General features: G+C 39.5%; 1 protein-coding gene and 1 long non-coding RNA gene across 12 annotated transcripts in view; one reads left to right on the top strand and one right to left on the bottom strand.

Moving 5' to 3' along the window:
- Positions 1-17625, bottom strand: part of DENND4A (DENN domain containing 4A) — a 146534-nt gene extending 128909 nt beyond the window's left edge. For 4 of the 8 annotated variants that reach the window (XM_040643082.1, XM_040643084.1, XM_040643087.1 and 1 more), the window contains exon 1: positions 581-853. The gene's annotated coding sequence lies outside the window, so the exon portion shown is untranslated. Of the gene's footprint in view, positions 1-580; positions 855-6618; positions 6696-14850 lie in introns of those variants that run through there. The other 4 variants (XM_040643085.1, XM_040643086.1, XM_040643083.1 and 1 more) reach the window with 3 other exon arrangements.
- The window catches only part of LOC121105553, a 32941-nt gene continuing 8432 nt past the window's right edge, over positions 1110-25618 (top strand). Inside the window, exons 1-2 of one of the 4 annotated variants that reach the window (XR_005838152.1) lie at positions 1110-1337; positions 6599-6711. This is a non-coding gene — a long non-coding RNA (uncharacterized LOC121105553). Of the gene's footprint in view, positions 1343-6598; positions 6712-25618 lie in introns of all 4 variants that reach the window. The other 3 variants (XR_005838153.1, XR_005838155.1, XR_005838154.1) reach the window with 3 other exon arrangements.

The following is a 25618-nucleotide window of genomic DNA, read 5'->3' as shown; positions in this document are numbered from 1 at the left end:
ACACACACACACACACACACACACACACACACACACACACACAAAATGCACTGACCAACTTGAACCCTAAACCGGCCCACGCTGGCCGGGGTTAGCTAAGCAGACCTCCGGGAGGAAAATCGGGCCTCTGGGGGCCAACTAGACTCCCGCTGCAGCCTGTTTAAAATATCGAGCAGGTGGGATTCCGGAAGGCCACCTCCGTCTTACGTAACCGGCTTGTCAAAATCCCAGCTCAGGACCTCCCCTCTCACCGCCCCCGCCCCCACCCCCCCCCCAACCTCCCAACAACAAGAGCCCCCAGCCAGCCCGGAATAGAAAATTTGGAATGAAAACACCAGAGCCCCCCACGCGTCCGACGCAGAGGTGCGGGTGCTACTCTCAGCACCGCCGTGCCACCCCGGAGCGGACCCAGCCCGCCGAGGACTGCCGGGCTCTGCGAAGCCCCCAGGCGGAGGTCGCGGCCACCCGCGCCACCTCTCCGAGCCCGGCCAACCCCGCTCCCGCGACCACGGCTGTCACCGCTCCGGGCCATGACAGCTCCACATGCCTTCGCTGCCCGCGCCGCCACCCCCGCACTCACCTCACCGCTGGCTCCAGCGCGAACAGCGGGTCGAGCTTGGAGAGTGGTGCCCAGTCCCCTCCCGACGGCGGCGGGACACGAGGGGCTGAATGCCGCGGCGCTCTGAACCCGCTTAGCTCATCCCCAGCCCGGCGCTCCGCCCTGCGCGGCACCCCCGCCCGCCCAGGCCTGCCGTCTCAGTCAGACGGGACTCCCCCTCCCCTCGCAGCCGCCGCTGCCTCCGCCTCCTTCTCTGGCTCCAGCCGCGGCGGCCGCAGCCGCTGCGACTGGTGCCATCTTGGCAGTGACGGAGAGGGTGGGGGCGGGGATCGCTGCCCACAAGCGCCAATCGCGAGCCAGGCCCAGCCCCAGGGGGCGGGGCGGGGCCAGGTTAAGGGTTGTGGGGTCCTAGCGCCTGACTAAGAAATGGGCGGAGAAGGTGGGCGGGGCTGAGCCGCCCTCGCCCGTGACGCGAGCAGTAGTTGGGGAAATGCGCGCTGGTTCCCCCTGCGGTCGGGAGATCCCGAGCCTGAGGCGGGCGTGGGTGAGAAACACCTTCCCTTCCCCTTTCACCACCCCGAGGGTCAAGAATCCGTCTTGGGCCAACTGACCTGCTTCCTCCTTCCTCCCCAGCAGCCCCGACAGTCCTGACATTGCCCTGCCAGAGCACCACGCGTCAGTCAGCGGCTGCTCCTACACCAAGGGCGCTCAGATTCCCCCAGGAAACCCCCGAGGGGTTAGCAAGCACCTAGTAGGTTTCGGTCCCAAGATACTGAAGGTCAGGTAAAATGGGGAATTCGGGGGGGGGGGTTCTTTGAAAAGTACGTTGATAAAACTCCTGTTGTTGACTGAAGGGGTGTCGATTACAGTGGTTTAATGGGATATGGCCTACTTAAACCTGGCTATGGCTCCACCATTAGTGGCTGTTGGCAAATTGCCTCTGAGAAATGAGAGTAATAAGGTTGATTACAGCAACAGGGTTGTTCGGAGGTTAAATTGTATAATACATGTGAAGTCCTTAGCGTAGTGCCTGAAAGTACTCAATGAATGTTAGATATTATTCCATGGTCAAGTGAAGGGAGAAATAGGACCCTAAAAGTCCCTCTGGTTTCAAATCAACTTTCTCAATTGCGCAGAATAGGCGCATTAATCCCTCTTACAAACCAAGTGTACAGCTCTATTTGCGATCTCCATTTCTTCCATTGTATTCATTCATTCCGTCAGTCAACAAACATTCATTGAAACGCAAGCAAATGCTGAGGGGACACAGCCTTGAGGGAAACAGAAAAAGGTCTGCTTTCAAGGAACTGACTAGTTGGAAAAAGAGGGACCATAAATACTTAACACATTTTGGAGGAAAACGTGTATAAAGGTTATGAACAGAATTCTGGGAGAGCAAATAATAGGATAGGTTAAAAAAAAACAAAACAGAGTGGTCAGGAAAAGCTCATCTGAGGGATGAGGAGTTAGTAATGTGACAAATGCCCTGGGGAATTGTTTAAGGCAGAGGGAATGGCTGTGCAAAGGATCTGTGGTTAATAAGGACCTTGGCTATTAGAACTGGGTGGAGTCTTTGGTGCTGGGAAATCCAAGGTATAAAGAGGAGCCTGGAATGGGTCTGGAGAGGTGAGTGAGGGCCCATTTCCCCAAGGCCTAGGAAAATATAGAAACAAAATCGGATTTTATTGTAATTGCCACTGAAAGCCATTAGAGCAAGGGAGTTGGGAACAGCGATGTTTGCAGTATGACATCTATGTCTATATTTTGTGCAACGTATGGGCCAAAAAGCTGGATTTCAAGTAAAAACAAAAAGAACCTGAAGTTGAGCCTGTTCAACACTAAGTTGGTCAAATTATATGTACTGATCTTTAGTTTCCTTATTAAAAATGTATGAGCATCAATCACGTAAGATAGTATACAGACAAATACTACTTTCACTGAAAATTGTTAAATAATGTAAGTTGTTTCTAAGTGTTTTGTATGTCATGTTAGTGTCATTTATAGTTGCCTAACCGATGCTATTTGATTAAGTACATTTAGTGGTGTGGGTTTTTTTTATTGCAAGTGGTGATCCAAATCAGTCATTCTTAACCATTTTTGTACAATGTGCTACTAAGGAAAATAATATGTACTGTTTTAAGTGTGTAGTTTTTTTCTTTTTTTCTTTTTTTTTTAAGATTTTAATTTTAAGTAATCCCTGCCCCCAATGTGGGGCTCGAATTTACAACCCTGAGATCAAGAGTCGCTTGCTCTACCAACTGAGGCAGCCAGGTGCCCCATAAGCATGTAGTTTCTTTTTTTTTTTTTTAAAGATTTTATTTATCTATTTGACAGAGATAGAGACAGCCAGCGAGAGAGGGAACACAAGCAGGGGGAGTGGGAGAGGAAGAAGCAGGCTCATAGCAGAGGAGCCTGATGTGGGGCTCAATCCCATAACGCCAGGATCACGCCCCGAGCCGAAGGCAGACGCTCAACCGCTGTGCCACCCAGGCGCCCCAGCATGTAGTTTCTTGATGTTATAGTTCCAAATGTATTTTTAAGTGCTTAGCTGTGCATTTTCTAATGAAATTTGCTATCAAGACATAAATTTTTATCTTTTTACTTGGATAAAATATACATAACATAAAATTTACTATTTTAACTATTTCTAAGTGTACAGTTCAGTGGCATTAAGTATATTCACATTGCTATGCAACCATCACCAGAACTTTTTCATCATCCCAAACTGAAACTCTACCCAGTAAACAATAACTCCTATTCTACTTTATAAAACATATATATATTTTTGAAGATATCAGGTGAGTTCCCCCCCAAAATGGTAAATGAGTTTGGTAATCAGGATTGTTTGCTCCCATTAAAGGGTTTGATGGACCATTCCATGTAAGTTAAGAAACCACCACCCAAGAAATAAGGATTAGTGTAAGTTTTTAGCTCAGATGGCTAACATAATAATGAGAAGTACTATAGGACCAATTAATTTTTAGCACTGAAAAATTGTGTTCTCGGACCATAAAATGTGCTCTATGGTCTTGTAAACGTTTGCTCCAAAATGGCCCAGACAACGTGCCCCTCCATTTATATACAACTACTCTAAATGCATGTCTAATTGATACTATTAATTTTCATTAAAAAATAAGTGATAACAGCTCTGGGTAAACTTAATTTTAAAAATCACTCTTGTGTGAGGAATGGTTTAGAAAAAGGGAAAGAAAGAAGGAAGCAAGTTTTTGCCACATTTCAAATAATCAAACATTCGATAAAGTTATGAAGATCAAAAAAGCAAGATCGGTTGACTTGAAAATACTGTGAGTCGATAACTTTATTTTTTAAGCACATCCTATGTGCAGCGTTTTAACTCCATGAAACCAAAAGCTAAATATCTTTGCCAGGCTGGACCCCTTTTCCTGCTGCCCGTGTCTTCTGCAGTGCTTTTATCCCTAACACGAGGGCATGGCTATAGGCCAGTGATAGCAAAGGAGAGATTATGGTATAAAGGGCCACGAGAGAATTTGGGGGGATGATGGATATGTCCACTATCTAAACTGTGGTGGTAGTTTCATAGGTATATACCAATGTCATACTTACCATGTTGCACAATTTAAATATGTGTAGTCCCCTGTATGTCAATTATATTTCAATTAAACTGTAAAAAAATTAAAGTCCAATTGCAAACCTCCCATTATTTCCCCATTGGATGCAGATTTAGCCTTTCATTGGTTTTAATCCCTGTGAGACGTATCTAGTCAATTCCTCTTTGGGGAGCAACAAAAAGCACTCTTCTAATTGGCAAAAAAATATACAAATATTTACATTGCCAATTATAATATTATGGACACATAGGGGTGCCTGGGTGGCTCAGTAGGTTAAGCATTGGACTCTTGGTTTCAGCTCAGGTCATGATCTCCTGAGTGGCAGGATTGAGCCCCGTGGGTAGGGCTCCCTCCCTGCTCAGCAGGGAGTCTGCTTCAGATTCTCTCCCTCTGCCCCCCCCCACTCCTGTGCGCTCACGCTCTCTCCCTCTCTCTCATAAATAAATACATCTTTAAAAAAAATAAGAAAATATTATGGACATACAGTGACAAGCATAGCTTACAGACTGGGCTTCTAAAAAGTTTCAACAGTTGAAAAGGTTTGAAGTTTTGGTTGTTTTTTTAGTCAAAGAACACACTTTCTGAAAGAACATATTAAAAAGCAATAGAAAAACAATAAGCAGTATTTGACTGTATGCTCAGGAAGTGTCTTTAAATACCTCAGAGCCCTTAACAGCCCTATCTTGAGTTCTTTCAACATCCCACGCATATGTCACTATAGTCACAGTTAAACAAACTTAAACCCTAAATATGATTTGGGCAAGGGAGTCTTAACAATGCAGACACGGGCCACATAGAAAAATGTGGCCTAGACGTTTGGGCCTCATGCCATTTCTGAAATTATGCCATTTTTTATACCTGGAACTATATCTGGTTATTTCTTAGATGTTATTTTTAAATATTATGGTTTGAACGGTGCACGAAGGAAAACTTTGAAACTGGTAACAGTTTAAAGCACTGGAAGCTGAAGCTGTTGTACAGCCTAATCCTCGCCACCTGTTAAATCTATTCACCTCTAATTGCTATACCAGAAGTTTCCCACGTCTTTAAATGAAAACCTGGAGCCTTCTATAAAGTGGTCTTGATATCTATGCCATGGGGCCTCCTTATGGGTGAGAAAGCCTTCCACCAGGGATTTATCGTCCTTTAGAAACTCTTTGGATGTGTCCCAAAGCAGCACACGTTGCCAAATTCTATTCATTGTGCAATGGTGTGAGAGTGACACTCTAGTGTATTTAATCCACAAGCTGAAATTTATTAGAAATGTGGTCAAATTATCAATTTCTTAAAAACACAAATCGGATGAAATACTTTTGAAAGACAAATTACCTGAACAACTCGCAAGAATAATAGGGAGAAATGTCATGTTGTCAATGGCAAATTTTAAATGTAATACTTGAGAGCAGCGTGCAGGGACAGGAGGGCTGTAGCAGTCTGAACCACTGCTGTCTCCAGACTGTTGGTGGTGAGCTGAGGAGTCATATCTTTGACTCAGCACTTTTTCACCAATTTGAAAATTATCGCCTCGCAACACCTTCCTCAAGTGAATGCTTTTACCTTTCTCAACAAGTCCTTCTAATTTCAATTTTTCGTTTTTAAATGATCTGCAAAAGAAAGTCATTTATATGTAGTGTGGTTTTTATCTGTCGTTGTCCATAGACAATTATGCCTGCTGACTTTCTTTAAATGGTAAGACAATATTTTTAAAACTGTTGACAAATTCATGTCAGTCAGATTTTATACACAAAGTACTACGCTGGGCATAGAAGGAAAACAAAGATAGATAAGCACCTTATGCCTCTAAGGCTTAAGGTATATTCCTAGGCATGTCACTTTAATAAAAATCACACCATGAGAAGTCCTGCACTAAATGGTGGGACTATTGCTGTGGAGACTGGGGGGTCGGAGTGGTTAATTCTGATTGTGGGAATGGAAGGTGACAAATAGAGAACATTTGAATGAATCCTGAGAGAACCTAGACTCTCTATGGAAGGTAAAGGTATCCCTATTTGGAGCATAGGGATACGGGTGGGCACAAGGCAGGAAAAGTTTTGTTTGTTTTTTTTACTCTGAAAAAATAACAGATGTACTAGAATTGTTCTCAACAAATGAAGGAGATGCTCATAAATTGTTCCAACACTTTGATTCTCTTTGGGAGTGGCCAAAGGTTCAAATAATTTGGAAGGATGGATATCTGTGCTGACTTGCAGGAAATATGAGTCAGCTTTTCTCATGGGCTCAGCTCTGTTGTTATAGCTAGGATATTTGGGAAACATGAAGCTCAACAAATCAGACAACCTAAGTCTTTTCTCTTTCTTGATTGCCCCAGACATACATTCTGCAAAGGTAGACAACAGGGATGACCTTTTTATTGGTGAGGGGAAACACCTGCAACTGAAAAAAGTAAACTTAAACATAAAATACTTCTGTTTCCCGTGTATTCCCTCAGACTAGGAGACAGACACATACCTACATACCTGTCTTCTGTGCTTCGGAAATGTGTATTCAGTTGCCTCCAGACAGCTCAGTCCTAAGCGCACCTGAAACTAGATGTTTTTGAAGGTAAACTCATTATCTTGACCACAAACCTGTTTCTCCTATATTCTTTAATTTCTTGAATAGTACCCACCGTGCACCAATCACAAAAGTCAAAACCTGTGAGTAATCAACTCCTCTTCCCCACCCTCATTCTTTTTTTTTTTTTTTTTTTTGAAGATCTTATTTACTTATTTGACAGAGAGAGCACAAGCAGGGGGAGCAGCAAGCAGAGGGAGAGGAAGAAGCGTGCTCCCCAATGAGCAGGGACAGATGCTTAACCAACTGAGCCACTCAGGCACCTCTACCCACCCTCCTTCTTAAACATTGAATCATCAAAGCCAATCGATATCACCTTTTTAACATCCAATGTATTGTTCCTGTTGTTCCTCATTACAATTTCCATTCCCAGTGACCTAGTTCAAGCTGTACTTCTGGTTTTTTTGTTTGTTTTTTTGTTTGTTTGTTGTGTACCTGAAATCTTATAAGGATCAACTCATTGGATTCCCTAGCTCCTGTCTTTTCCTCTTCAACCCTTCCTTCCCTTTGTTGCCAGGCTAATCTTTCTAAAGAAGAAATATGATCGGTTGTTCCAGGCATAGTTTGAGGTTGCTAGTTTCCTCCTCTCCTTTTTTTGTATTCTTGGTGGAAAAGTTCATCACTGTCCAGTGCTGATATTATCTAAGAGGAGCAAAGCGTTAAGACCTATGCATTGTTCTCCCTTGCCTCTTTCCAGTATGGTGGAGACAGCCTCTTATTCGGAACACTTTCAGACTCAGGGCACAAGGTTCTTAATTGAAAAAAAGAATTTAAGCCTCTGCAGTCCATACAGATTGGGCTCCCCTACAAATGTGTACAGAGAGATGGATTGGTTAGTTATATCAAACTACTTATATTAAGGGCAAAGTTAATCCAGAAGGGAAGAACTCTAACAATTACCTTACTCAGAAATTGAAGAAAAATAGACTTTTAGTAATAAAGATTTTAATTAAAAACAAAAAAGATCTCCAGAGCTGCTCCTAAGGCTATTTTAGGCTCTATATAGTCCCCATTGCTTTGCTATCTCCTAGAAATGGATATTCTTCTTCTATATTCTCTGCTTATAACCCTGTGTGTTTTCATAATTGCTTGTAATGATTTTAACAGCATTTTGAATTTAATAAACATCACCTTATTGATTTAATAGAATTTAGATGTAATAGTAACTTACTGAGTTTTAAATTCTACTGAAAGGGAAACAGAAAGAAGTTGGTATGAGGCTTTTATTTGAATGCATTGGAACTGAAATGGAAGAAAGGCTTTTAGAGATGGCACAATAGGGCTGTGCTGGCAAACCCTGCCGGCCTGTGCAGTGCTGCCTGGAAGGTCGTGGATGGCACAGTGAAGAAAGGAGAGCCATAGAATCCTTGATTTAGGCTGAAGAGAGTAGATAATGATACAGCTCATTTTTAACAAACTGTATTCGAAAAAGGGATAGGGAATTAATGGAGGTGTGAAGAGGCAAAAAACCTATTCTTCCATTTCATATTCTCCTGATGATCACATAGCATGAGACTCTGTTTGCCACAAGGTTAGGAGCAAGGGTTGAAATACTAAAGGTAATAAAAATGGTGGTTGTTTGCAAGGGAAAACCTCAAGAGAAGAGTTCAGGTAACGTGTAGAGCAACTGGATGAGGGTGGGGCTAAATGGTTTGGGTTATAGTGCAGTTGAGGTGGGATGGGCAATTAGAAATGGATTTAAAATGTATCACTGACCCAGATCATGATGGCTCTATGAGAATGTCAGCTTTCATAAATTGACTTCATGTTTCTCTGACCCAGAACATAGGATTTTTGAGCAGGAAGGAAACTTAGAGGTCATCTTGTAACTATTTCATTTTCCCCAAAGTGACCATTTGCAAAGTTGAGATTTGTTCAAGGTCATACACATCCAGTCGTGGGAAGAGAGCTAGGACTAGAATCCAGATCCCCAGGTTCCCAGTTCTTTGATTTCTCTGTTACATAGTATCAATCAGTTGTGAGAACTCAGTATTCCAAACTCTCCATGAATACATAGGAAGATCCTTATTGTAGAGATGAAGAAACTGAAGATCAGAAAGGTGGAGTGAATTTACCAAATCACATCACCGGACTAGATCAGAGCCTAGGCCTCACAATTCCTGAGCCAATAGGCTTCTACCAAACCACACTGCCTAGGGGATTTAAAGAAAGTGAAATCTTCAATGCCATGTTTCAAGGCATAGAATTTTCTCCTTCTGTCTACAGGTATTTTACTTTTTGCTGTTATATGCTATGCTCTTTGCCAGGTGCTATAGAGCAGATTATAAGACTATAAGATTTGGGGCACCTGGGTGGCTCAGTCGGTTAAACACCTGCCTTTGGTTCAGGTTCATGATCCCAGGGTCCTGGGATCAAGCCCTACATTCGGATCCTTGTTCAGCAGGGGGTCTGCTTCTCCCTCTTGCCCGCCCCCCTCATGCTTGCACTCTCTCTCTCTTTCTCTCTCTGAAATAAATAAATAAAATCTTTTTTTTAAAAAAAGACTAAAAGATTTATTTTGCAAGACTAAAATTTGAATGTTACCCATCTATCAGGGAAATGCACCTGTCTTTTGATGGTTGATAAGCCAGCAGGAAGTCAGTCTTTGGTGTCCTACAAAATTGGGAATGTTTTCACTTTCATCAAAGGATGGGTTTCAGATTCTCTACTGTATGATCCCAATAATACATCTGTCAGATGGGCAAACATTTAAAAATCTGATGATACCAAGGATTATTGAGGATGTAGGAAAACTAGAACTCTCATGCTCTGTTGCTGGAAACATTAAATGGCCCAATCCTTTTGGAAAGCTGTTTGGCAATATTTAGTAAAATTGAAAATGCATATGCCCTACAATCCAGCAATTCCATTTCTGGGTATATACTGCAAAGCAGGTTTTTTTCAAACTGTGATTCATGATCCATTAGTGGATTGTGAAATCGATTTAAGGGTTACAATAAACATTTTTTATAAATGAAATAGAACAGAAAATATTAGGGTGGGGATGGTTTTGTGAATTTTTGTGTGCCACCTTGATTTTCCCTCTCCAGGACTGAAGTGTTAGTTCACGCAGCTGCTGGGAGGGCTGGCAGTCAACAGCTTTAGCTGAGTCCCTCTCCAGGACTCTTTCCAGGAAGACAGCTACTTGCCCAAGGTCACGCCCTCTTCCTGGGTGCAGCTGTATCCAATAACTGGTCAATGCAGGCATATAAAGGCCTGATTCCCTTGTCCCAATTCAAAATTACTCTGATGAGAGATCACTGCAGCCAATGTGGGGTCAACCGAGGCTTTTGATGCCACTTCATTATACCCCAAAACTTTCTCTGCTCGTTCCTGCTTCTTTCACTCTGCCACAAGTGCTGATCCCAGGACACTCCCCAATAAATGCCCTGCACACACATTTCTGTCATAGATCTACTTCTAGGCAACTCGGCCTGTGATGATATACTATGCACATAGGCATATACGGGACCGAATGTAAAATTATTTTCACCATACATATTGGCCATAAAAGTTTGAAAATCCTGCACCTAGAGAAACTTTCACACATATGCCCCGGGAGATGCTATGAAGATGTTCACTGGGGTATTGTTTGCAGTAACGATGATTAGTAGTGATTATAAATGTCTATAATCATGCAATGGGGTACTACACAATAATTAAAGTTAGTGAAGGAAAAATCAACAAAACTAAGAGGCAGCCTATGGAATGGGAGAAGATATTTGCAAGTGACATATCTGATAAAGGGTTGGTATCCAAAATCTATAAAGAACTTTTCAAACCAACACCCAAAAAACAAGTAGTCCAGTTAAGAAATGGGCAGAAGGCATGAATAGACATTTTCCCAAAGAAGACATCTAGACGGCTATTAGACACATGAAAAGATGCTCAACATCACTCATCAGGGAAATACAAATCAAAACTGTGATGAGCTACCACCTCACACCTGTCAGAATGGCTAAAATTAACACAGGAAACAACAGATCTTGGTGAGGATGCGGAGAAAGGGGAACCCCCTTGCACCGTTGGTGGGAATGCAAACTGATGCAGCTACTCTGGAAAACAGTATGGAGTTTCCTCAGAAAGTTAAAAATAGAACTACCCTATGACCCAGCAATTGTGCTGCTAGGTATTTACTCAAAGGATACAAAAATATGGATTCGAAGGAGTACACGCACCCCGATGTTAGCAGCATTATCAACAATAGCTAAACTGTGGAAAAGCCCAAGTATGTATCGACTGATAAATGGATAAAGGTGTGGTATATGTATACAATGCACTATTACTCAGTCATCAAAAAGAATGAAATCTTGCTATTTGCAACAACATAGATGGAGTTAGAGTATATTATGCTAAGTGAAATAAGTCAGTCAGAGAAAGACAAGTACCATATGATCTCACTCATATGTGCAATATAAGGAAGAAAATAGATGAACATAGGGGAAGGGGGGAAAAAGAGAGAGAGAGAAGCAAACCATAACAGACTCTTAAAGTTAGAGAACAGAGGTTGATAGAGGGGTGTGGGTGGGGATGGGCTAAATGGGTGATGGGTTGGTTTTAAAGAGGGCGCATGTTGGGATGAACACTGGGTGTTATATCTAAGTGATGAATCACTAAATTCTACTCCTGAAACCAATATGTTAACCAACTTGAATTTAAATAAAAATTTGGAAAAAAAATATAAGTGAAATCTCCTGACATCTATCAACATGGATAAATCTCTGAAATATAAGGATATATAGCAGCTTCCTGAATTAGTGGCTACCTCTAGAGAAGGAATGTGGGAAATGGAATGAATTTGGGACCTCAACTGTAGCCTTGTATTGTTATTTTAAGGAACATCTAAACAAATATAGCAAAATTATAGCATTTATTAAATTATACGGGCACAGGCTTTTTTCACTATTCTGTATATGTAACATATTTTAAAATTAAATTTTGTATAATGAATTATTACTGCAGAAAATCTACATGCAAAAGCAAAGCATTTTTAACGTTATCTTACTATCAGGAAATAGTGAAAGGACAGCTAACAAGGTCACTTCCTCTTAAATTTGGTCCAAATGTAATGACTCATGGAATACAGACATTCTGGTTTTAACTGTTTGGCTGATTTATTGCACATTATTTTTCTTCTTCCCCTGTTTTCATTACTACTACGTTTCATGTAATGAGAACAGTACTAGAGTCTTCTACGAGTTCATTGAGTTCTACTGACACACTCAATTTCTCCATCATAGCCCTTGGCAACCACTGATTGGATTTTTATTCCCATCATATTGCCTTTTCCAGGATGGCAAATAAATAGAATCATACAATGTGTAACTTTTGTTTTGTTTTTGATTTTTTTACTTAGCATAATGCATTTAAAATTTGCCACGTAGCATGTTGCATACATCAGTGGTTTGTTTCTTTCCGTTGCCGAGTTGCAGTCCAACCACAGTTTGTTTACCCATTCTCCAGTTGAGGGACATTTGGGATATTTCCAGTTTTTGGTGATTGCAAATAAAGCCTTTATAAATGTTTGTACACAGGCTTTTGTGTAGACCTATGTCTTCATTTTCCTTTGATAAATACCTAGGAGGGGGGCTTGCTGGGCCTTATGATAAGACTTTGCTTATCAGAAACTCTCACACTGTTTCTCAGTGTGGCTGTACCATATTGCATTCCCACCGGTGAGGCAGAATGAGAGTTTCAGTTGCTCCACATGGTATTGTCAGGTTTTGACTTATTTGGTTGTTCAGGTTTTTTTGTTTTTTTTTTAAATCAGTTCTAATGGCATAAAAGGGTATGATGGTATCTCATTGTAGTTTCCATTTGCATTGCCCTAATGATTAATGCTGTTAAGTAAGCTTTCATTACATTTTATTATTTTTTAAATATTTATTTATTTGACAGAGAGAGAGAACACAAGCAGGGGGAGCGGCAGAGGGAGAGGGAGAAGCAGCTTCATGTGGGGCTTCATCCCAGGATCCTGGGGTCATGACCTGAGCCAAAGGTAGATGCTTAACTGACTGAGCCACCCAGGTGTCCCTCTTTCATAACATTTTTAAACAGGAAAATTTGTCAAAGATAAAAGTATTACTAAATCATCTTTCCTACCCTGAGAATGTTAGAGGAAAGTTTCTCTCAACTTCTCAGGTCTAAAACAGTTGTACTCTATGAAGCCAAAAAAAAAAAAAAAAAAAAAAAAAAAAAAAGGATATTAAAGCAAAACAAACAGAGAGAGGTATTTAGTTGACTATGTAGGTATGGTCATTTTAGTTTAATAGTAGCTTCATATTAGTGGTGATAGGTAAAAGAATAGAGGAGAGAAAAGGCAATAGAAACATCATTACTATTATATTCCTGGATCTTCAAGACATAGCCTTCTGTATCCTCTGGGCCATCTAAAGTTCAAGTGAAACTGGCCAAGCTGCCTTGGAAGGAGGAATTCAGTAGAGGCTAGTGTTATTATCCAAAAGCATATGTAAGGGATAGATCTAAGGAAGAAACTAAAAAAAGTAAGGAGAATAAAAGTGTAGCCGGTAAGGGAACTATAAATTAGGGTAAGAAGTGGTTGTGGCTTTGGGAGAGTCTCTGCTAGATTGTTTACTTGACTCTCTATTTTACTTACTTAGGTTTGGTTTTATTTTGCTACAGAACATGTGCAAAGTGAAACACTTTGCCTGTATAGGTTTAGTATGATCTATAAGATCTAACATAGAAGCTTTATTAATACTTTAACCAATGCATATATTTAAGGAAAAGCAAAATTTTATAATATTAGTAAGTCCTATGTATAAAAGCAATCACTGTAAAACAAATCTTCATACCTAAAGATGAGAACACAGTCTATTTATAAAGAACTATAATAATGCAAAATAGACTCTAAATGATGATACATAGGGGTTTCCAAAGCAACAGGAAAGATGAAACAAGCACATTTGGAGGTTAGAGTCTATTAGAATTAGTGGCAGATAAAAGTTTGGTGAAGAATTGCTAATGAAATTGCTAACCTCAGTCCTCAGAACTAAGAAATTTAGAGAATTTGAATGACTGGACCAGAAGCTGATTTGGATAAATAAGAATATCATCTGGAATGGACACATCAATGCTGCTAACCAGAGTAGGTCAGAAAATTTCTTCCAGAATAATTTGTTCTTGTCATTACCACTGTTTGGAATTGTCAGAAAAAGATTTATGTCTTAAGTGAGTGCACTGTCTATGAAACAAGGTTTTGTTCCAGATGTTAAGCCAGTATAGGGTGAGATCTGTCAATTTCTGGAACTAGAACAGGAAAGAAGTGTGTGACATACGTTTTGTTGGTGAAAAGACTATGCCTTTGGACCATGATTATTAGCTTCTAGTTCCAGGGAAATCTTCGTATTCAGGGCATAAGAAACCTCACTCAATTTTTTTCTTTTTGACCTAGTTAAAGTCCTTGGAATGGAAAGTTATGACACTGATATTTTCAACAACTGTGCAGATACCTCTGAGAAACCTGTAAGGGCCTTAAAAAAATCCATAAATTTAGAGGGAACAGGAAAGGGAATTTTCGTATAGACCAAGACTAGAGTCAAAGGTCCAGACATGAAGCAGCTCATGGAAGGATGTTTTTGTTTGTTTGTTTGTTTGGGCTTGTTCACAACTGAGAAACTATTAATGTTGCAAATTGTACTCCAGATTTGGAGTACTGGGGGAAAGGCCCTGACCTTTTATCTTCCAATAGCTACCTCCCTTTCACTGCAAGTACAACCCCAACTGCCTCTCGACCACTCTCTACTTTTGAGTATTTTATGATCAAGACTACAATTTTTTGAGAGTTCTCAGATCTTTCGTCACGTTGCCTATCATTTGTTTTGTGAAAATATGTTGTCTCAGTTCTTAATACAACCTCTGTATTTGGACAGAATGATCATTAACTATCGCCATTAGAAAAAAACCTTCAGGTGCCTACATATACCCACACAAATAGGCATTTACAAAAGAAATTCCACAGACATATTCCCTTTTTTCCCCGTCAGCTAAAATTAACCTCAACACAAGACAGTTATTTTAAGTGATAAATTTTTGGTCTCCCATTTTTATCCCTAAACCCCGTCTCAAACCCTGAAACCTCAAAAGGAATCACAAAAGACTACATACCTTATCGGTCCTCAATAAATGACGAGTGACTGTTGTTACTGCACTGGTCTTCATAATTCTCATATTATAAAGATGACAATCATTTGTTTAGACAATTAATTGCCCTTAATTCATTTTTGTCCTAAACTTTAGCATCTCCGCAGGAATCACCATACTCTTTAATAAAAACAGGGCTCATTTAGGGTAGAAGCTCAGGAAACGTAGGAATTTTGGTTTTAAAGATCCGTCACCTACTGCAAGACCTTCATGTGAAAAATTATACGGAGTACTCTTTACCCTGATCTCTTCTTCTTCCTTTTTTTTTTTTTTTTTTTTTTTTTGCTGTCTTCTCCGGTTTACAACAGACACAGCTATGTTACAGCCACAAAGCAAAGTTTTGCAACAGAATGGCCTTGAAATAGAATACTGCCTAGCTGAAAACTTAGGCAATCAAAATGGAATAAATGAAATTGTGCCTGCTAGACTTCACATGTCATTTCTTATAAGGAAAGCTGTCACCTTTTTAGGAGAATGTTGTTCTTTAGGTGACCCTGTATCCTCTCCATATCAAAGAGTTCTCAATTGCTGTAACAATTAGCCGTAGCACTGCAACTAAGACATAACCCTATTACCTGCAAGTGCTGCTTTAGTCACCGAAACACAGTTTCTGAAAATAAGTGAAGTGCTACTGCTTGGAAACTACCATAGTGTTTCTCTTAAAAGTGGTAAAATCTTGGGAAGCCTGGCTGGCTCCGTCGGTGGAGCATGCGGGGTTGTGAGTTCAAGTTCCACACTGGCTATGGAGATTACTTAAAAAATCTTAAAAAAAAAAAAAAGTAAAATCCTGAGGGCACCTAAACTCTTTAAAAATGAACTATAAATGTACTTGAGAGACTTCAGCACATGAATTAAATGCTGCAATAATGCTCTGAAACCAAAACCTGTTTCTCAAACATGTGTTAGTCTGTCTGGTTTTTGTTGTTTTTTTGTTTTTTGTGTTTTTCCCCAAGAGGCCCCACTCTGGCCACAGATGACTTGCTAGGGTTTCAAAGTTTTCTTTCTTTCTTTCTTTTTTTTCCTTCCAGTTTTGATTCTGAAATGAAATCGAATTGATAAAAAGCCACATATGGGCCACCCTGATAGACTGAAAATTCTCAGGCAGCACATGACTCATGATAACTGTGTAGTATGCTGTCATTAGAACTGCTTATCTGACCATCTCACAACATTTCGTAAACACGTATCCCCTCAAAACCAGCCTCGTGGGAATAAATTGTCCACAGTTTTTCTCCATTCCTACACACATAAGATCATTTTTAATGTGGAAATTTAAAGAAAGGCTTAAAAACCCTTTTTTTTTCAGTACTTGTGGGTAAATTGCCAGCATTCTTATAAATGTCACAAGCCAGCAGCCAACAGTTCAGTAAAATGGTTTTCCTAACCACACAACAGTATGTTCCACCAGTCAGCGGTCTCATGATCTATCTACCGGCATTAATCATGTGACCGGGTGCACTATTTTATGATAGTTACGTGACACTAAAGCCTCAGAAAAAGCATGATTCCAGGGCAATATAAGATTCCAGGTTCCTTAGGGTTTTTTTGGGGGTTTTTTTTGTTGTTTTCCCTGTAGAAGTTTCTTGGGTTCTTGGCTGGTTGGAATAACTTATCTAGTAACTGGAGTTGGTTGAATTATTTATAACTTAAGATTTTTTATTACATAGCTTAATAGAAACCTATGCACTGAATAGGCTGTTACCAACACACTTAAATCCTTCCTCACATAGCCCTTGAACCTGTGAGGAGTTTCATGAAATTGTCTTCTTTTAATCTAGTATGTGTCGATAGTTCATTGTGAAAAGTCCTTGTTCATCTTTGTAACAGGATGAGAAGGATGGCCTAATTTTGGCCTGAGAAGTGAAGGATGTCTGCATTTGTGGCAGTGTCTACATGGTACAACGAAAACTGGAGATTTGGTGTGCACCCAGTTTCAGTAATTTTGAGAAATGGAGTTTGGACTTTGTGGTGTAAGTTATTTAGTTTAGGTTTGACTCTTTGGGTTTGACGCCTTACATTTTTTTAAAATACCATTGTTCAAAAAATGTGGCAGTGTGTTCCAAGTTGCTGATGATTCCTTTCAGAAAAAGAAAGCGAGGGAAGCAGCTATCACTGTCGTCAGCAAGGGTAGGCAAGCACATTTCTCTTACATGCATTACAAAACGAATACAGTCATTCGGCTTGCAAGGAAAGATAATCTGTCACATACTATGATTTCCATGTTGTTTTTCACAGGTTGAGGAAAAAATTATTTGTAATTTTATTTTCATTTTAAAGTCCATAAATATAAAGGAGCTGGAACTCAATTCTTATAGAAGCTAATTATGATTCTTTAGCCTAAAGTTTCTTGATTTAGCCTTAGATTTATTGTTCAGAATATTCTCAGGTTGCTGGCTTGGTTTGGAAAACCAAGCACTCTGTACAACTCTGAATTAGAAGTCTCAAAAAAAAAAAAAAAATCCCCACCAAAAAACCCAAAACCCTACTTTTCTTAATTGCACTGTATTTTATAAGAAGATTACTCCCTCTAAAATTAGCTTTCTAATGGCAAAACAGCTGGCTGAAATGTGAAAAATTCAAGGACTCATCTTGTTTCTTCAAACATACAATTTCAACAACCTCTTTGATTCCTAGTCTCCATATGTTTTGCAGTTTTCTAAGGTACACAAAACTATGGTACGTTAAACTGTACTTACTTAAGTCTGGTGTGTATTGGTTTTTATTTCCTGCTGTATGTTAGCAATCTAAAATTAGAAATACTGGGGCGCCTGGGTGGCTCAGTCATTATGCGTCTGCCTTCAGCTCAGGGCGTGATCCCAGCGTTCTGAGATCGAGCCCCGCATCAGGCTCCTCCGCTGGGAGCCTGCTTCTCCCTCTCCCACCCCCCCCCGCTTGTGTTCCCTCTCTCGCTGGCTATCTCTCTCTCTCTGTCAAATAAATAAATAAAATTTAAAAAAATAAAAAAATAAAAAATAAATAAAATTAGAAATACTGTTCACTTTTAAATGAGGTTTGGTTCATAATCTCATTTCAGAATGAGAATCGAACTCACCTTTTCTTGAGCATCGTTTGCCATTGGCCAACAGAGACCATCAGAGACCCTCCTGTATTTTTACCCAGTTTGACCATTTTGTCTTAAAAAATATTATATAACACACAGTAAGAATAAGTTTTGGCAAAGGTGTAGAGTGGTAAAACTACTGCTACAATCAAGATGTGGAACACAACCCCCCCAAATTCCTCTATGCTACTGCCTTGTGATCAGACCCTCACCCCACACTTAACCTCAGGCAACCACTGATCTCTTCCTATAGTTTGTCTTCTCTAGAATGTCATGTAAATAGAATCATACATATGTTGTCTTTTGAGTCTGGCTTCTTTCACTTAGCAAAATGCTTTTGAGATTCATCCCTGTTCTTTTGTCTATCAAGACTTTATTCCTTTTTTATTGCTAGGTAATATTCCATGTTATGGATACACTACAGTTTATTCATTGCCCAGTCAATGGAAATCTGGGCTGTTTCCAATTTTTGGTTATTACAAATAAAGCTATTATTAATATTTATGCTCAGGTTTTTGAATGAACATGTTTTAATTTCACTCTGGTTAATACCTAAGACTGAGATTGCTGCATCTGTGGCAATTCTATGTTTAACTTTGTAAAAAACTGCAGAACTGCTTTCTAGAGTGTCTGTACCATTAGGCATTGGTCACCAGCAATGCAAGAGTGTTTGAGAGAATGCAGTTGCTTCCTGTTCTCACCAGCTCTTGGTATTGTCGGGTTGTTTTATTTTAGCTATTCTAAGACTGTGTAGTAGGATCTCATTGTGGTTTTAGTTTGTATTTCTGTCATGACTAATGATGGTGAGCAACTTTTCATTGCTTATTTACTATCCATGCCTCTTCTTTTGGTGAGATATATTTTTAAATCTTTTGCCCATTATTTTATTGGGTTGCTTGTTTTCTTATTGTTGAATTTTGAGAGTTCTTTATATATGGACAGAAGTCATCTGTCAAATGTCATTTGCAAATATTTTCTCCCTGTGCATGACTAGTCTTTTCATTCTCTCAACAGTGTCTTTTCATTCTCTTAACAACGAATTTGCATTTAAATCTGTGTTTTCAAACATATTGGTCCTAGAAAATTCTTTGCTACTTAAAACATTGCCTCTGTACCATTTTCTTGTTCTTCTCCTTCCAGAACTTCCAGAAATCAGATTGATATATGTTAAAGAATATCTTACTTTATTTTTCATATATATTAACTGCTCTCATATTTCCTTTCTTCTTCTCTCTCTCTTTTTTAGAAAGATTTTACTTTACTTAGTTGAGAGAGAGCACGCAAGAGAGCAAGCATGAACAGGGGGAAGGACAGAGGGAAAGGGAGAAAAGCAGACTCCCCACTGAGCAGGAAGCCTAACATGAGGCTCGATCCCAGGACCCTGAGATCATGACCTGGCTGAAGGTTGATGCTTAACCAACTGAGCCACCCAGGCACCCCTTCCTTATCTTTTTCTACTGTATGCTGGATAATTTCTGTTGTCATATCTTTCTGTTCTTAAATTTCCCTTCATTTATGTCTAATTGCTGTTAAACCTGTCCATTGAGTTATTGATGTCAGTTACTATGTTTCTCATTTCTAGAATTTTTTTAAATCTGCGGGACTATTTTCTGTTGTTTCTTGTTTTGAATAGGTGTTTCCATTTTGTATTTTATTTTTTTAAGGAAATAAAACATAGTTATTTCACTTTCTGTGGCTGATAATGCAAATATCTAAAGTCTTTGTGGAAGTTCTATGTTGTTTCTAGTAGATATTGTTTCTGCTGGTTCTCACCCATATAACTTATTTTTGGGGGGTTCTTAATGTTTGTTACTGTGAACTGTTCATTTTCCTTAGAAAATAATTTATGGTTTATTGAGATACAGTGCTCCAGAAACGATTTACATTTGTTGTTCCATGCATGTGGGCCTACTCAATTTATAATAATGGACTGAGGGTTTTGAGATCTATCTTGGCTGTAGATTATCCTAAGATTACAGTCTTTCAGTGACAGAATTTTTTGGTCCTCAGTTCTGCTTAGTACCACAGGAATTTTCCTTGCAGTCATCAGAGGGTGAATGGGTATGTAGGTTTTTCACCCCCACCTAAAGGGTCCAAGCTTTATTATAGGATTATTTTATTTTATTTATTTATTTTTTTAAGTAGGCTCCACACCCAGCATGGAGCCTAATGTGGGGCTTGAACTCACAGCCCTGAGATCAGGACCTGAACTGAAATCAAGAGTCAGATGCTTAACTGACTGTGCCACCCAGGCACCCCTAGGATTATTTTATTATAGGATGACTTATTTATAGGATTCTCCAAGCCTCAGGCTTTATCTTCTGTCCCAGCTCCCCCTACCCAAACCAAAGCTGAAGTTCACCAGCTTGACCAAATACAAGTTTGGGCAAAAACAACTTCAAGGCCATAGAATTGAGCAATTCCAGTGACATAATTTAGGTGAATAGAATATAAATGGTGCCTCCTGGTGTTATATACCTGAACCATGTTGTCAGTTACCTGTCTGGGTTCCTACTTTACTTCCCTTTGAGCCGAAAATTCCTTGCTCTCTAGTTCATGCTTCCGTGCTTTGAAGAGGTTTAGGATTTTTTAAAAATGTAAATGCTTTCAGGGGGAAGGGCAGTCTGAATGTCTAGCCCGTCATATGCCTAGAAATAGAATTCTCAAAACTCAACTTTATATACCCTATAATTTATAAAAAATATCTGATAGCCCAATTTGTTCAAACAAAAATTACCTTTTTTCTTTTTTTTCTGGCACCAGTGCTTTCATTAGAAACAGTTCAATGGAATTAGAAAGAATCTATAGTCACTGGTTCTTAACTCTATTCCCCCATGAATTTTACTAACGTATGTACTGGATTTACATTGAAATACCAAAGTAGCACAAAGGTTTAATAGTGACCATAATTTTTTTTAATGTTTCTCAGAAAATGAGTACATTAAACCAGAATCGTGTGTGTTCGTTGCATAGAAAGTATTGCATCTCCATAGTTACATTAAACATAACAAGTACAAAGGGGAAATGTCTTTTGGTGGTTGATAAGCTAAAAGGAAGTGAGTCTTGTTGTACTACAATATTAGGAATGTTTTTAAACTTTAGTTCAAGAATGGAAGGTTTCAGATTCTTCTGTATTACCCCTTGCTCAAAAATAAGTAAAAGTAGTTATGGAAAAACCACATGTATTGTCAATGCTAAGAGTCGGTGTGGGGATATCATGTAGAAAACATGATACAGAGATCATTTTCCGTGGCTTATTTAATTCTCTCTGTTATTTATGGTATTTTCTCTGAGGTATAACTTGAAAAGTTCTAGCAATTAAAGAGAAAGGAAGTTGAACACTACATCAAAAACTAATGATGTACCCTATGTTGGCTAACGGAGCAGAATAAAAAAAATTTTTTTTTAAATAAAGAGAAAGGAAATCTGTCTTAGCCCAATATTTGCCCTACTCCCCACTTGGAAAACATTATTTTATAACACATTCCTAATCAGCCTTGGAGATGACAATGTCCATTTGTGCCTGGCATGTAGTAGACATTCAGTAAGTGTTTGTTGAACCAATTAATTAATGGGCAATCTATAACAGGCTGTTGTAAGGAAAGTGTGCAGTAGCTAAATGTTGACTTGATCAAGGTATGGAAAGAACATTAAAGAAAGAAGATCCCTGGGATTCAGTCCCCATTCTGGTTCTCCTTAGTGCTACAGCTTTGGGTAATCCTCAACCACCTTGGGCCCCAAGTTTCTTCATCACTTGCTCTAGTCTTGGGTCAAACTGCATTACTGCTCCCTGTACATGCTGCATGATTTCCCAATTCAGTGTCTTTGTTCTTATAGTTATCTATCTAAAATGCTCTCCTCCATCACTGCATGACTGAATCTACCTAGCCATGGCATCCTACTTCTTAATAATCCTCCTTTTACCAATATTCCCCCGCCATGCTTCCTTGACCCCACCCAAGCTGGACATTACCTTTCCCCCTGATCTCACACAGCACTTTTTGTCTTTAAACTCAATGGTGTCATTTAATGTTTTATAACTTATATTTTGATTTCTTTTTTTTTTTAAGATTTTATTTATTCATTTGACAGAGAGAAAGACAGCCAGTGAGAGAGGGAACACAAGCAGGGGGAGTGGGAGAGGAAGAAGCAGGCTCCCAGCACAGCATGGAGCCCAATGCGGGGCTCGATCCCAGGACCCTGGGATCACGCCCTGAGCCAAAGGCAGACGCTTAACAACTGAGCCACCCAGGCGCCCCTATATTTTGATTTCTTATGTAGATATCTGTACTACTCTGCTTCTCTTCAAGGGTGGAAGCTCATAAGGGTTGGGCCCCATGCCTGCTATATTTTTGTACTCCCCCCATAATATCTAGAAAAATATACTGAAGATTATATGTGCTCAGTAAATATCTGCTGAATCTGAAAATAGGGAATAATAATGTTTTTCTTGTCAATGAGAGAGGTCTGTGTTAGATGATAGCTTCAGGCCATTTGCAGCTTTTAGACCAATGATTATGGAACACTGATGGGGAATGCTGGATATAGATAAGTATTTATCCATTATGAGGAGAAGAAAAGAGAATACTTGGGTGGATCGGATCCTATTTAAAAGCTGAGAGGAAGAGAGAAATGAACGGTGCAAGAGTAGAAAGTGACAAGAGCAGTGTAGATTATTCTCGTCATTTTTAAGAAGTTCTTTTCTCTACTGCCTTTTTTTAAAAAAAGACTACACATACCTGGTGTACAGCTGGCATATTATATATCCAATTTTGAGAGATCCCCTGAGGACTTGAGCCAGAAAGTGAATTGCAATTTTAGAATGTAGTTAACAATTTCAAAGACATAATGTTGAATGACAGAAAGGAGGCACAAGACAGTCTCCACTGTATGATTCCATTAGTATGAAGTTCAAAAACACTTGATTCTGAACTTCAAAACTGATTTCTGGTGACAGAAGTTAAAATAGTGGCTACCTCGGAGGGTGATGGCTAGTGCAGGGCACAAGGAATGTTCGGGTGTGCTGCTGGTGCTCTATATCTTGGCCTGGGTTATGGTTACATTTTATATGCACAGGTAAAAATGTTTTGAGTTCTATACTTAAGATGTATGCACTTGACCATATATAAGTTATACCCCAATTAAAAAAAAAAAGAATGCAGTTAACAATTCTGATTGTACCACATATCACTGATGGGCAGGTGAAGGATAGATCCAAGCTATGCAGTATGTTTCCTGGAAGAATGAAGCACACTTTTAAAATTACAGAGTTTTCTCTGCAAACCTGTGACCAGATGGCTCTCATAAATAATGCATCAAAATATGGTTAGAACTATAAGAATTCGTGACGTGTGATAAAATGAAAACAACCAGTGATCATATGGTTTACTCATTTTGACTTTCATTGTGATTTTCTGGGAGAGTCAGGATCACCAATAAATTGTCCTTCGGTCATAACGGAGTAAGTACTGTAGGAGGACACTTGCTGGCTTGTGAAACCTTGAATAAGTCACAGGCTTTCCGGGGATCAGATGCTTCTTCTGTTAAACGGAAAAATATTTTATCTGTTCAAAGACAGAGGACAGGATCAACTGATCTCTTAAGACTCGTTCCCCTCTCAAAATCTTTGGTTTATGGAAGTTGGCGCTATAAAGAACAGCTCTGGGTAAAGCTTTCACACCATTAGAAATAGGATGGGAAAGTGAGTCGCTTTAAAAATCTGTAATAAGAGGCAACAAAAAAATGTAGGTGGAATTGGAGTCTTGCCAAGAAGTAAGAGATCCAGGCAGAAAGCATCTTTTCAGATGCAGCCGGCTACCTGAAACCCTTTGCTGTTGTTCCCTGGGGATTTCCCTAGCCTTTGACAAGGGGTTTAACTTAATAATGATAAAAGATAGAAAGAAACAGAGAAGGAAAGAGAAAGAGAGAGAGATAAGGGAACATTTTCAGGCTATCATCAAAGAAAACATTCCGTGCTAAGTTTTTCTTTGTGGATTCATATTTGCAGAGGAAAAAGAAATCCATTGCAGAAAATGGTATTTCATCAAATATATGAGCAGAGAAGGAGCACTTGTCTAAGTTTGGCTTAAATAAAATCTGACAACTAGGAGGAACTGCATGGCATCATCTCTGCTTATAGTACTAGTAAGTCCGTTTTTCTAAAGAGGCAACGGAGGCCCGGGGAAGCTGAATGACGTGGCTAAGGTCATGCAGCTGGGAGGGGCACAGCCGGTTCTTAGCCTTCCAGCCTGTTTTCTCATCTTCCACTGCACCAGGCTGCCCCCTGTGGTTCATTTTGGATGACTCGAACTCTAAAGAAGCAGGGAGGACTTCCACGGTCTTTTGTTTTAAAAGCAATTGAGTAAATAGGAAGCTGATGGAACTGGGAGTCAGAAGACTCTAGCCCTTCTACTTATTAGCTGGCTTGGGAAATCATTGAACTTCCTTGAGCCTCAACTTCCTCATCTAAAATAGCACCTCACACGGTCCCTGAGGCAGAGGCCAACTGAAGCAACCTATGAGAAAGTGCAACGTGCTTATTAAAATGGAGAAGTTCTTATCTACTGAGTAAATTAAGGAATTGGTAATTACAAAACAATAGTAACTGATAAGAATGCCCTGGGCGACTGCATGTTAACAGCATTCTTACAAAACATAAAAAAAAAAAAGTCAATGACCCTCGAACAGAAATGTCCTTTATTTATTTATCCCAAGAGTGCAGCGTAATCACTTTTCGTAAGTCTCCAAGGACCCTTCCCTAATGTGTTAGATGCTGGTTGAGAAAAGGACCCTTATGTGGGGATACGTGTCCCTGTCCTCCTTTATACTTTGTATTGTCTTTTTCAGTTTGTGAACCCAAAATGGTAAAAATGGTGTCCCATTGTTATTTTAATTTGCATTTTCCTGATTATTAGCAAGGCTTGGCATCTTCTCATCTTACTGGAAGTGTAAATTGATAAAGCTTGATGGAAGCCTGCTGCATAGTACCAAAAGTAAAAGTTTGAGTGCACATTCCTTTCAAACCAAAAATACCATTTTTCAATTGCTCCCTTAGAGAAATAATGCTCAGATGTATGCAAATAGAGGCATGCACAGAGTGTGTCACCACAGCATTGTCTGAAATGACAGGTAACTGAAAACAACCTAAATAACTCTCAACAGGCGAAGTGGTCAGATAAACTGTAGAATATCCAAACCGGGGAGCACTGTGTAACCCCTGGAAATGAATGAAGTAGAGCTTCAACATGAGCAAAAAAGCAAGTTGCAGAATAAGATGTACAGTATAAACACCATTTACTTAGAAAATGAAAATAAAACCATGTATTTCTATATACACGTATATGCATGTGAATGATAAGCAAATGTCTTAAGAGTTACATAACAAACTGAAAACAGGTTACCTAGGGGAAGGAGACCGAGTGACCCGGTGGCCGAGGGAAACTTCCGTATTTGTTGACTCTTTAAAACAAGAATGTATTTGTGTATTAATTGGCTAATTGGTAAAAACCATATATATATATATATATAGTTTTAAAATGATACAGAATGCTAAACAATAAAACTTAAGAGAGAGAACATTATTGTTTCAGTAGAAGAAACAACTTTTAGGTTATAGAAATTTCTTGGATTTTCCAGAGTTGTAAGGTAAGAAGAGTCCTAAACTAAAACTGA

The sequence above is a fragment of the Ursus maritimus genome, unplaced genomic scaffold (genome assembly GCF_017311325.1).
Source record: "Ursus maritimus isolate PB19 unplaced genomic scaffold, ASM1731132v1 scaffold_27, whole genome shotgun sequence".
NCBI classification, from domain to species: Eukaryota; Metazoa; Chordata; class Mammalia; order Carnivora; family Ursidae; genus Ursus; species Ursus maritimus.
Note: the sequence above shows the minus strand (reverse complement) of the source record. Positions and strands in the feature narration are given on the sequence as shown.